This window comes from Dendrobates tinctorius, unplaced genomic scaffold (assembly GCF_039654945.1).
Source record: "Dendrobates tinctorius isolate UK_male_01 unplaced genomic scaffold, ASM3965494v1 ptg000082l, whole genome shotgun sequence".
NCBI classification, from domain to species: domain Eukaryota; kingdom Metazoa; phylum Chordata; class Amphibia; order Anura; family Dendrobatidae; genus Dendrobates; species Dendrobates tinctorius.
The window spans coordinates 7308425-7320532 of record NW_027361750.1 but is presented as its reverse complement, the minus strand read 5'-3'; the positions used below and the strand labels follow the sequence as shown (position 1 = coordinate 7320532).

Genomic DNA, 12108 nt, shown 5'->3' with positions numbered 1-12108 from the left:
CAGACGCCTTACCTTTAATCCCCTGTCTTCATTTGTGGTACAGCTACTACAAATTTTGAATAGAGCGGTACAAACTGGTACCATCACCAAAGAGCTGGCTTCGGCACTACAGGTTCAGGAACCAACCATCTCAACATTGTACCTTCTACCCAAGGTGCATAAAAATGTGGAGTCCCCTCCGGGGCGTCCCATCATCTCGGGTTCAGGCAATTATCGCGAGAAAGTCAATTGCTGGATTGACTCTAAATTACAGCCGATTGTGGAGAGTCTTCCTTCTTTTCTTCTTGATACTGGGGAGTTCCTGAAAAGGATCGATGGTCTCCCCATTGGAGGAGACACTATGCTTGTAACGGGTGATGTTGAATCACTTTACACGAATATTAGACACACGGACGGTTTGGTAGCTACCAAATATTTTTTGAATATGTCCAATTTACCTGTGGGGATCATCGATCTGATTCTGGAACTCCTAGAATTTTCACTTAAACATAATTTTTTTACTTTTAAGGGGTCCTTCTACCTACAGCTCCAGGGTACAGCTATGGGGGCATCCTTTGCCCCCTCCTACGCTAACCTGTTCCTGGGGCTGTGGGAGAGGGACCTCCCCCTGTCAGATTGGGGGTCGTCAATGGACCGCATCCCCTTTTGGGTGCGGTACATTGATGATATTTTTCTAATCTGGCAGGGAAATTCTTTACACTTAAGTGAATTTATGGATGGCATCAATTCCAACGATCGTAACATCCATATCACCTATCAAGTACATACCAGTAGAATTGACTTCTTGGATGTTACAGTATGGCGCAATTCTGATGATGTCCTTCAGACTACCATCTTTAGGAAGCAAACATCAACTAACATGTTACTTCATGCGTCTTCTGCACATCCAAGGTCACTCATCAATTCCATTCCCACTGGACAGTTCTTGCGTTTACGCAGAATCTGTTCTGATGATTGTGATTTTGAGAAACAGGCTCTGGACCTTTCAGTCCGATTTCGTGAGAGGGGTTACAGTAGACGATCTATAAAGCGTGCTTATAATAGAGCAAAACATTCCACAAGACATTCCCTACTATATGGCCAAAAAGTGAAAAGATCATCTCAGAAAATTAGATTCATTACTAGCTACCATTCTCAATTTGCACGAATGAGACATTGTATTCAGAAGGCCTGGCCTATCCTCCAAACTGATTCGGTTTTGAAGCAAATTCTTCCTGAGGTACCCAGTATAACTATTAGGAGGTCTAAAAACCTCAGAGATCATCTGGTACACAGTCACTATCACAGTGAACTGAAGCCCAATATTTTTGGAAGTGGTGGTCCTAGGCGTGGTTGTTTTCCTTGTGGTCGGTGTGTCGCCTGTCCAAATATTGAACGTACTGATTCCTTCTTTAATTCTAGTGGCACCAAGACATATGACATCAGGGGACATAGCTCCTGTACTTCACGCTATGTGATTTATTTTGCTCTGTGCCCATGTAACTTAATCTATGTAGGTATGATGACTCGTCAATTAAAAGTACGTACCCGTGAACATATTCTGGGTATTCAGGCGGCAGCCGACCATGATGATCCGACCACGCTTAGGACGCTTCCCCGGCATTTCAAATTGTACCACGGGTGTGATGGCTCATTACTCAAGGTTAGAGGCATTGATATCATTGAGCCAAATATCCGGGGGGGAAAAATCAGCCCAAAATTGTCTCAATGTGAGACAAGATGGATCTGGGCATTAGACACTGTTCACCCTAAGGGCCTAAATGAATCAAATAGCTTTGTTCCATTTTTATAACATCTCGGACTGTCTGCACAGTCTCCTTGTTATATTGCAGTTTTGCGTTGTTGTTTTTAATATTGTACTAATATTACATTTTAATTTTTTATTACTTAGCTTTGTTCACCAATTGTAAATCCATGAGGCATGAATCGTCGGTGGATTGGGATACGCCACATGATATCAAGACTCCTGTCATGTTGTGTGATTCATTCTCCTTTTGTTTTGCATTATCCTATGTTATATGACATCTTATGAAAGTGGCATTTTATTTCTATTTCACTAAATATATTTGTGAACATATTGTATTATCTATACATATGGGAATTGTTCGTGTTTGATATTAGGACAATTATGTCCATGGTGGCAAATAATGGCATTTATTATTGTAGTATTTTTCTTTATATATATTCCTTAAAAATTGTGTATATATTATACTATGATCTATTATCAATTTTGTGTATACATGTACATTCATTTATAATGATGTTTATTCTATTTTTACTATTATTATCATCTTGAATAGCATTATGATCATTTTGCTGCGAGTACTGCATGTACATTTTTTCTTGTATGCCTTATTGCTATTATCTTTGATTATGTACCTTTATCCCTTGACATAGGGCTTCCCTGTCAGTTTACACTTATTAAGTGTCATTTGCATATTTATATCTAATGGATAATGTACTCAATCTCTGCCATCAATAATTGTTTTCCCGTCTTTGAGCCAGCACCATCCATCACGCCATCTCATACTGACCGCCGGCACGCATGCGCCCTGTTGCTTCCACGGCCCCCGGCGGCTCTCGGCGTCTTTGTTGATCTGGCGATTAGTCACGCCTCCTGTGACGTCGCTGGTCAGCTGACGCCGACGACGCCTGGTGTCTTCGGTTGCCACGGTGGCGCATGCGTCATTAGAGGCGGCCTGACTATGACGTGGATGCCTTGAGGCACATGTGTGTCTCTATGGTAACCGGGATTCCTAATCACATAGCCGCTACTGCGCGGCTCTGATTGGTTATATGGGTCACATGATTGGCATACTTGCCTGCGATTGGTGGACACAGCGTTTTTAAATCCCTTCACTTCCCCTTTCCCACCACCCCTTGAGAAAGGCATTTCACGCCGAAATGCGCATCGGGGGGGACACACACCAGTCGGGTTGCCTCCTATCCTTACCAGGTATGACTTTAACACTTTACATTCTTATTACATTTTACTATCCATTATGGATACATGCCTGGTGATGTGTTTTTCATGAGGCTCCTTGTGGGATGTGCAATTTTGCTATGAGCAGGTATAATTACATCTATCTTTGCTAACAGGCACTACATATGTGCTTTATACTTTTTCCTTCCCCTTCCTGACACATGTGTATCCTTTGGTGTATTCTCTGCATGCACAAGCAGACTTGGATTTTCCATGCCACTGTGTTTTTCATATGCTCTGGTCTTATTGATTGTTTAATAAATTATATTTTGATTATTATATATATTTTTTTGTGAGATTCTTGGTCGTTTGTTTTTCCTCCATATTTATATAACGTAGAGTACATGCTCACCATCACTTGTCACTTTGATCCCCGAAGCCAGTGTCATCTGTAAAAAATATTAAAATAACAAACAACCGATATACTCTCTGATCCGCAGAAATCCACGAGTGTCCCACGACGATCTCCCGTGGAGAACAGCAGCATCAGCTGATGCGACCGCTCTCTAGGGGCCCAAAGAATACAATGACGGGAGGTAGGTATCCTTCCGCACTGTATTCCTCCGCCACTGTAAAAAAAATAGTCCCTAGTCTCACTTTTGGCATTGCTGTGTGAGAAAGTTCCTACACAGCTTTTGCCATAAAGTGAGACCAGTGAACTATAGTAACCTCTCAGTGATGCACTGCAGGAGATCGTCGTGACCTGCGCTTTATCTGCGGATTTGTCTGCGGTTTTCCTCTGCGGTCTGACACCTGGACAATGGAATAGGTATCAATCCGCAGCAGAATCCGCAGAAAGAATTGACATGCTGCGGACTTAAAACCGCAGCATAACCGCACGGAAAAATCAGCAGCATCTGCACTGCGGATTTGAAATCCCATTGAATAACATGGTACTGTACACTGTCTGTGGAACTGCTGCGGATCCGTAGGGCCAAACCCGCTGCGGATCCGCAGCAGAATCCGCAGCGTGTGCACATACCCTTAGACTTGTTGACTCTCCTGGTGCAGCCGTTATCTCCTGGTGCAGCAGTTTTCTCCTGGTGCAGCGTTTTTTTCCTCGTTGTTGCCTGTTGCTGCTGTTGTCTTCTGGTGCTGCTTTCTGTCCTGGTGAGGACAACACTGTCTATGTAAGTATAGAAGCTTTAAAAATGTCTGTTTCTCTCAATGCTTTTTCTGTTTCTTGTAGACTGGTCAACTCTCATGGTGCTGCAGTTGTCTCCTGTTGCTGCAGTTGTCTCCTGGTGCTGCCATCTGTTCCTGGCCTGTGCTGACTGCTGTGCTGTTGGACTACTGCCTGTAATGTAATTATTGGTGTCCATGGATTTTTTTTGTCTACATTGCGCTTGGATCTAACAAGTTTAATTTTTCTTCTCTGTTCTTTTCTGTAGTCTTTCACTTGACTGCTGCCTGCTCTTCAAACATGTCCTCAAGTGAAGAACTGACTTCTTCCCAGGGTGGACCTGACAAAGATTATGTAATCACATTTGCTAGACTGATTGGTATGTATTGACTGGCAATACTCCACATGTGTTAAATCATGTAATATCTTTACATGTACCTGCCAGTGATGAAGAGCAGGAGCAGTCAAGTGGAATTGAAGCTTCCCAGGATCGTCAGGCCCATGTGTCTCAGGAGGAAAGACGGGGTGTAAGTAGTCTTTTCATCAGAGTTGTAATAGAATTTTTTTTCAGCTCTACTTAAAATTCTTTTTTTTTTAATTTTATCTATAGGTTTCACAATGGGAAGAAGCCACACTGGATATTGACAGTGAGCAACTAATCCACCTTGTGCAAGAGCGAGTACCATTGTGGGACACCCGTGACCATCAGCACTCTGACAATGTGGTGATTCGACGTCTCTGGGATGAAGTGGCAACATCGCTGCTGGCTGATTGGGACCAAGCCACGCCACGTGCCAGAAATGATTTTGGTAAGTATTGCAATGTGGTCTGATGCGGCAATGAACCTGTTAATGTACAGTATGTGATTATTCCAAAGAAGAAAGCTGGACAGCACTGCTAACAAGCTCACACCTCCGGATAAAATATTTCACAGAACCCACAGCCGGCTATAACTTCCAAGATTACCCATAGGTGCTCATTCACATGAAAACCACAAAGTTCATCATATTGCTGAAAAAAGAATTTGAATGGCACTCACGGGGTAAAAACTTTCAAGACTTTATTAGGGAATCCTAAAAAACAGGAGTAACAACGATCGGTTCGCACACACACTGCGACCTGTGGAAGCGCAGTGTGTGTGCGAAATGATCATCATTACTCCTGTTTTTTGGTACCATTTTCCTGTCAAGGAATCCCTAATTAATGTATGTGCTTTGCATGTATGTGTATGTGCATTGTTTTCCAAATAATTTTTTTCTTTTTTTTCCACCCTTCACAATGAAGAGAATCAAAATCTGTTGGCGATCGATGAAGGAAAGCTTCAACAAGGACATGAGAGAGGAGATTCGGGTTCAAAGTTCAAAGGTTCCGGAAATACAAATGCCACCTGAACCTTGCATTTCTGAGGCCTTCACTTGCTCAGCGAACGTAAGTATATATATATACTGTATATATATATATATTTTTTTTTTCTTTTTTATAATGTTTTTTTTCCACACAGAGCCTGGAGCAGCACAACACAACCTGGATTTTTTTAACTAAGCCAGTTGTGTTAGTTGTGTTAGCCATGTTAACTAATGGCATGGCTGTGATTGCCTGCTGAAATGATGTCATCATGATGCGCGGTCTGTGTGGGCCTGCCAGGGGTCTGTGCGGGCTGCCGGGGGTCTGTACGGGCTGCCGGGGGTCTGTGCGGGCTGCAGGGGGTCTGTGCGGGCCTGCCGGGGGTCTGTGCGGGCTGCCGGGGGTCTGTGCGGACCTGCCGGGGGTTGTGTGTGTGTGTGCAGGCATCGTCCGATGGGACTACAATCCGCATGGAAAAATCCGCAGGTGAATCCGCAGCGTGTGCATGCAGCCTAAAAGTAACAGAAAAAAATTAGTACAAAGTACAAACGGCAGTGAGAGAGACAGACATTTTCAAAGGTTCTGTACTTACATAGCCAGTCTTGTGCTATCATCCAGAGTCCAGAGATTTATGGCCTTGCAGTGTCCACACGTCCTTTTATAGAGCTACCAGTTAGCAGGTGGTTAAATCACTTACTGGACAAGCTCATTAAAAGTACGCATGTGTATTGAACGCATGTGCGTACACATGTGCTTGCGTACGCATGCATTTCCATAGACAGTAATACATTTTTTTGACACACTCATCCGCATGACTGTGCATATTTGATGGATTTTTTTCGCTTCAAAAAATGCAACATGTTGTGTTCGCCGGACCCCGCCGCACACCGAGAAATGATGCAAACGCATGTCCCTGCGTACACCATGTTAAAGATACAGTAGGAACACATGATGCATTAAGATTGCTGCGGATAAAACGCTGCGCACACAGACGCAAATGTGAAACCAGCCTAAAATAACAAAGGAGTGGCTTCAGAACAACTCTGTGACCATTCTTGACTGGCCCAGCCAGAGCCCTGACCTAAACGAAATTGAGCATCTCTGGAGAGACCTGAAAATGGCTGTCACATTTGTTCAGAGCGGCTTATCATGTTCACTAATCAAAGTAATTTTATGTGAAAGTGTTCATTTGTAGCCCATTCACTATCCCCATCTATCCCCCACTCCTTCAAGATGGCTGGACCTATCGTTGTAAATACACACCTGTACTTTGTATCTCCCCCACCTCATTGTAGATTGTAAGCTCTCATGAGCAGGGTCGTCTTATTTTGCTTTAATTATTGTATTGTTAGCGTTGTTATTTATGACTTGTGTTTTGAAACTGTTAAACTGTAAAGTGCTGCGGAATATGTTGGCGCTATATTTATAAAGATTATTATTATTATTGCTGATATCAGGGTATCATTTTATTTTACTTTCTATGACCTGCGTGAACATATAGAAAAACTTTCAAAAGGGATTCTACAGCCATTCTTAAGGCCCCTTTACATTTAGCGATGCACCAGCGATCCCGACCATGATACGACCCGGTCAGGATCGCTGGTGCATCACTAAATGGTCGCTAGTGAGCTGCCAAACAGGCAGATCTCACCAGCGACGCAGCGATGCTCGGCGGTCGTACTTACCTTTCAGACGCAGCGATGATGTCTTCTTCCGCCCGCGTCCATGTCTTGCTTGTCGACGCCAGCAGGAAGCTGACGACGAGAAATGGACCAGGCCGATCTCGCGCGATCAGCGATAGCCAGCGGGGGAGCCGGTCGGAGGTGAGTATCACATGTAGCGATATCGCTAACAATATCGCTGATAAGTCACAAAATCGGTGACGCTTTAGCGATATCGCTATGTGTAAAGGGCCCTTTACACTGATAAATCAAAATAAGTACATCAGCAGGTATAAGCAATCTATTTATTTTTTAATTAATGCAGTTTGAATTGTGAAATCGGGTGTCATATTCCTTTAAATCTAAGGGGCATATTTTCTCCTTGTGGAGAGTGACTTGCCAGGTCTGGCTTGCCAGTATGAGGAGACTGTTCCTCTGGGAAATTGACCCCTTAGTGACCGCCGATATGCATTTTAATGGCGGTATTTAAGTGTACATAAACCACAGCGCCGCTAATTCACGGCACTGTGGAGAAAGTGAATAGCGCCCCCCAGTGTCGGATTTTCTCCGGGGTCTCAGCTGCTGGGGGTAGCCGAGACCCCAGAGAACATGAATCGGTCGTTTTTTACCGACCCCGCTTTTGCGATCGCCGTTATTAACCCTATAACGGTGACCGCAAAAAAAAAGCCTCGATTGTGCATTAAATTTCTCTTTTGATGTGATCGCACATCAAAGGAGAGGGAACTAGGGTCCCCGATCCCCCCCGTACCTCTCGGTGGTCCCGCGTCCCGCCGGCGTCCTCCGGTGGGCGCCGTCATCTTGGATCCGGAGAAAATGGTGGGCACATGCGCAGTACGCTCACCGGGAATCTGCAGGATCCGGCTGGCAGATTCTATTCATTCATTTTGATCATGATGATAAACTATCATCGTGATCAAAATAAACAAAATAGTACATAATCCCCCCGTTTATCACCCCCTTAGTTAGGCCAACATAACAAAATAAAGAAAATATTTTTTTTTCAGTTTTCCATTAGGGTTAGGGTTAGGGCTAGGGCTAGTGTTAGGGTTGGGCTAGGGTTAGGGTTAGGGCTGGGCTAGGGTTAGGGTTGGGCTAGGGTTAGGGTTGGGCTAGGGTTAGAGCTAGGGTTAGGGTTAGGGTTGGGCTAGGGTTAGGGTTGGGCTAGGGTTAGGGTTGGGCTAGGGTTAGGGCTAGGGTTAGGGTTGGACTAGGGTTAGGGTTAGGGCTAGGGCTAGGGTTAGGGCTCGGGTTAGGGCTAGGGTTAGAATTAGGGTTAGGACAAACTAGGATTAGGGTTAGAAATAGGATTAGGGATTAGGGTTTGGATTAGGGTTAGGGTTGGGATTAGGGTTAGGGTTGGAGCAAGAATTGAGGGGTTTCCACTATTTACCAACCTTGGGGGTCTAAAAATTGGGTCTAAAAAATCACTTTTGTGGAAATAAAAAAGACTTTTTATTTTCACGGCTCTGCGTTTATAAACTTCTGTGAAGCGTTTGGGGGTTCAAAGTGCTCACCACACATCTAGATAAGTTACTTAGGGGGTCTAATTTCCAAAATGGGGTCACTTGTGGGGGGTTTCCACTGTTTAGGCCCATCAGGGGCTCTGCAAATGCAACATGACGCCCGCAGACCATTCCATCAAAGTCTGTATTTCAAAATGGCACTCCTTCCCTTCCAAGCTCTCCCATGCGCCAAAACAGTGGTTCCCCCCCACATAAGTGGTATCAGCGTACTCAGGACAAATCGCACAATAACTGTAGGGGTATGATTTCTCCTGTTACCCTTGTAAAAATAAAAATTTGGGGGCGAAAATATCATTTTTGTGGAAAAAAAATGGATTTCTTATTTTCACGGCTCTACGTTACAAACTTCTGTGAAGCACTTGAAGGTTCAAAGTGCTCACCACACATCTAGATAAGTTCCTTAATGGGTCTAGTTTCCAAAATGGGGTCACTTGTTGGAGGTTTCCACTGTTTAGGCACATTAAGGGTTCTCCGAACGCAACATGGCATCCGATCTCAATTCCAGCCAATTCTGGGTTGAAAAGGTCAAATGGCGCTCCATCCCTTGCGAGCTCTGCTGTGTGTTGAAAAAGTGGTTTACCCCCACATATGTGGTATCGACGTATTCAGGAGAACTTGTACAACAAATTTTGTGGTTGGTTTTCTCTTTTAACACTTGTGAAAATAAAAAAAATTGCTTCTGAAGTAAATTTTTTGCAAAAAAAGTTAAATGTTAATTTTTTCCTTCCACATTTCTGTGAAGCACTTAAAGGGTTAATAAACTTCTTGAATGTGGTTTTGAGCACCTTGAGGGGTCTAGTTTTAAGAATGGTGCCACTTTTGGGTATTTTCTGTCATGTACACTTCTCAAAATGACTTTAAATATGATGTGGTCCCTAAAAAAAATGGTTTTGTAAATTTTGTTGTAAAAATGAGAAATCGCTGGTCAACTTTTAACCCTTATAACTTCCTAACAAAAAAAATTTTTGCTTCCAAAATTGTGGTGATGTAAAGTAGACATGTGGGAAATGTTATTTATTAAGAAATTTGTGTGACACATCTCTCTGATTTAAGGGCATAAAAATTTAAAGTATTAAAATTGCAAAATTTTCAAAATTTTTGCCACATTTCCGTTTTTTTTCCATAAATAAACACAAGACTTATTGAAGAAATTTTACCACTAACATGAAGTACAATATGTCACAAAAAAGCATTCTCAGAATCAGCGGGATCCATTAAAGCATTCCAGAGTTATAACCTCATAAAGGGACAGTGGTCAGAATTGTAAAAATTGGCCTGGTCATTAAGCTCTGTCGCTAAGGGGTTAAATGTTGACACTAGAGGTCATGTCCTCTTTCTCTCTGAAGAAACAATTTGTATATTCCTTTAAATATCCCACCTATGGGAAAAACGATGAAGAATCAAAAAGAAGCTGAGAAAATATTTGTAGATTCAAAGATCATACAACACTCAGGATACTGTGGCCAATCCATCACTTCCAATGACTGATCCTAATTCTGCTTTCAGAGAAAAATTAGCAAACATGAAACCTAAATCAATGGATAAATATTGTTCCAGGCTTTAAAGAAAAGTATTTGTAATATCTATACACATACACAGATAACCTTTGAGTGAATAATTATGCAGTGCTTTCATTTTATTCAAGCTTTAAGGAGATTAAACCTTTTGTATTATTTTATTGCTTCTGTCAAGGACACATGTTCACTGACAATGTTGTAACATATGGATGGCAACAACTTATGGTTCTACAAGTCAGAAAGCTTCTCAACAAACAGAACTTTCACTCTTTAGCCTCATTACAAACACTGCTGTTAATACTGAATATTAAAGAAAAAAAATCCATTAATTTCTCTTTTTAACATTCTAAACCAAGAAGCTTATACCTACTGCCCATATGTGGTCTCTTTTGCCTTGTGTTGCATTACTGCCATGTAAAAAAATATTTAGGTTTTAGTAAATGAGGACTTAGGCCGGGGTCACACTAACCGACGCAAAATACGGTCAGTATTTTACATGCGTAATACGGATGAATGACCCCTAAATAGTGCTCCGTATGTCATCCGTAATCAAGGTGCGGTCGCGTATGCTGCGCATGTCAGCATCCGTATGTAATCCGTATGGCATCCGTCTGCTGAGATTTTCTCGCAGGCTTGCAAAATGGACATATAATGGAGCCCTATGACAGGGTTTCTAACAGAAACCAAAGAATAGATATAGACACATAGAATACCTATATATATATATATATATATATATATAGGTATTCTATGTGTCTATATCTATTTTTTTGTTTCTTTATTAAAACTGTCAGTGTGAGTTTACTGTATAGCGCACTGAATTGCCGGCTTTGCTAAAAGACACCTGGTGCGTATTTCGCGCAAGTCACATGTGTGGTTCGTGTGTAATCCATATTTTTTGCGCACCCATAGACTTGCATTGGCGTACTACGGCCGTAGTACGCTGACAATCGCAGCATGCTGCGATTGGCACGGACCGTAGAATACGGATGAGAAATATACGGCTGGTGCGAGGGACCCCATAGAGAATCATTGGTCCGTGTCTAATGCGTGCTTTTAGCGCCTCTCACTCGGCCGTATTCCTCGCCAGTGTGACCCCGGCCTTAATCTAAAATGCTGATATTAACAAAATACTGTATGCAAGTGTATGTTAGTGGTTGCTAATAGGGCTCGTGCATGCAACCAATTTTTTCGTCAAAACTGGACCATACATCCTGGATTACTCCTGTGACCCCAAGCAGGGAGAGCAAGGACAATTAAAATTGTTTTATAAACACTTACATTGGTGTTTAGGCTTAATATGAGCATAAATAAAAAGGGTTTTTATAAAGCTGATAAAGGGCTACTAATATCTCCTGTGAGTAATGTCTGACGACAGGTTCCCTTTAAAAAATACTCAGCTGGTAGAAGCTCCTAGAGAAAATCCTCAGCAAATACAAGTACATAAAGGCTAAAGGCCCTTTTACATTTAGCGATGCACCAGCGATCCGACTGGCGATCCGACCCGGTCAGGATCCCTGGTGCATCGCTAAATGATCGCTAGTGAGCTTTCGTACAGAAAGATCTCACAGCGATGCAGCAGTGACGCAGCGGACGATACTCACCCTTCACACACAGCGATCCTGACGTCCTCCCGCCTGCGTCCAGCGTCGCTCGTCATCACAGCAGGAAGCCCCAGCAGGAAGCTGACGACGAGAAATGGAGCCGCCCGATCTCGCGCGATCAGCGATGGACAGCAGGAGGGGAGCCGGTCGGAGGTAAGTATCACACATAGCGATATCGCTAGCAATATCGCTATAACGTCACAAAACCAGTGACGTTTTAGCGATATTGCTAGCGATATCGCTATGTGTAAAACCCCCTTTATACTCAACATGCACATTAAATAAAAAGTGGTCCAATATCATCGACCATCAAGTGTATGCGCATGCTTAGC

The 12108-nt window shown here is 42.9% G+C and overlaps 1 protein-coding gene and 1 long non-coding RNA gene across 3 annotated transcripts in view; one reads left to right on the top strand and one right to left on the bottom strand.

The window, feature by feature from the left end:
- The window catches only part of LOC141096940 (uncharacterized), a 139666-nt gene extending 136460 nt beyond the window's left edge, over positions 1-3206 (top strand). Inside the window, exon 3 of the long non-coding RNA XR_012233817.1 lies at positions 1892-3206. This is a non-coding gene — a long non-coding RNA (uncharacterized lncRNA). The remainder of the gene's footprint in view (positions 1-1891) is intronic.
- Positions 1-12108, bottom strand: part of CUNH8orf34 (chromosome unknown C8orf34 homolog) — a 967955-nt gene that overhangs the window by 40939 nt on the left and 914908 nt on the right. The window lies entirely within an intron of this gene.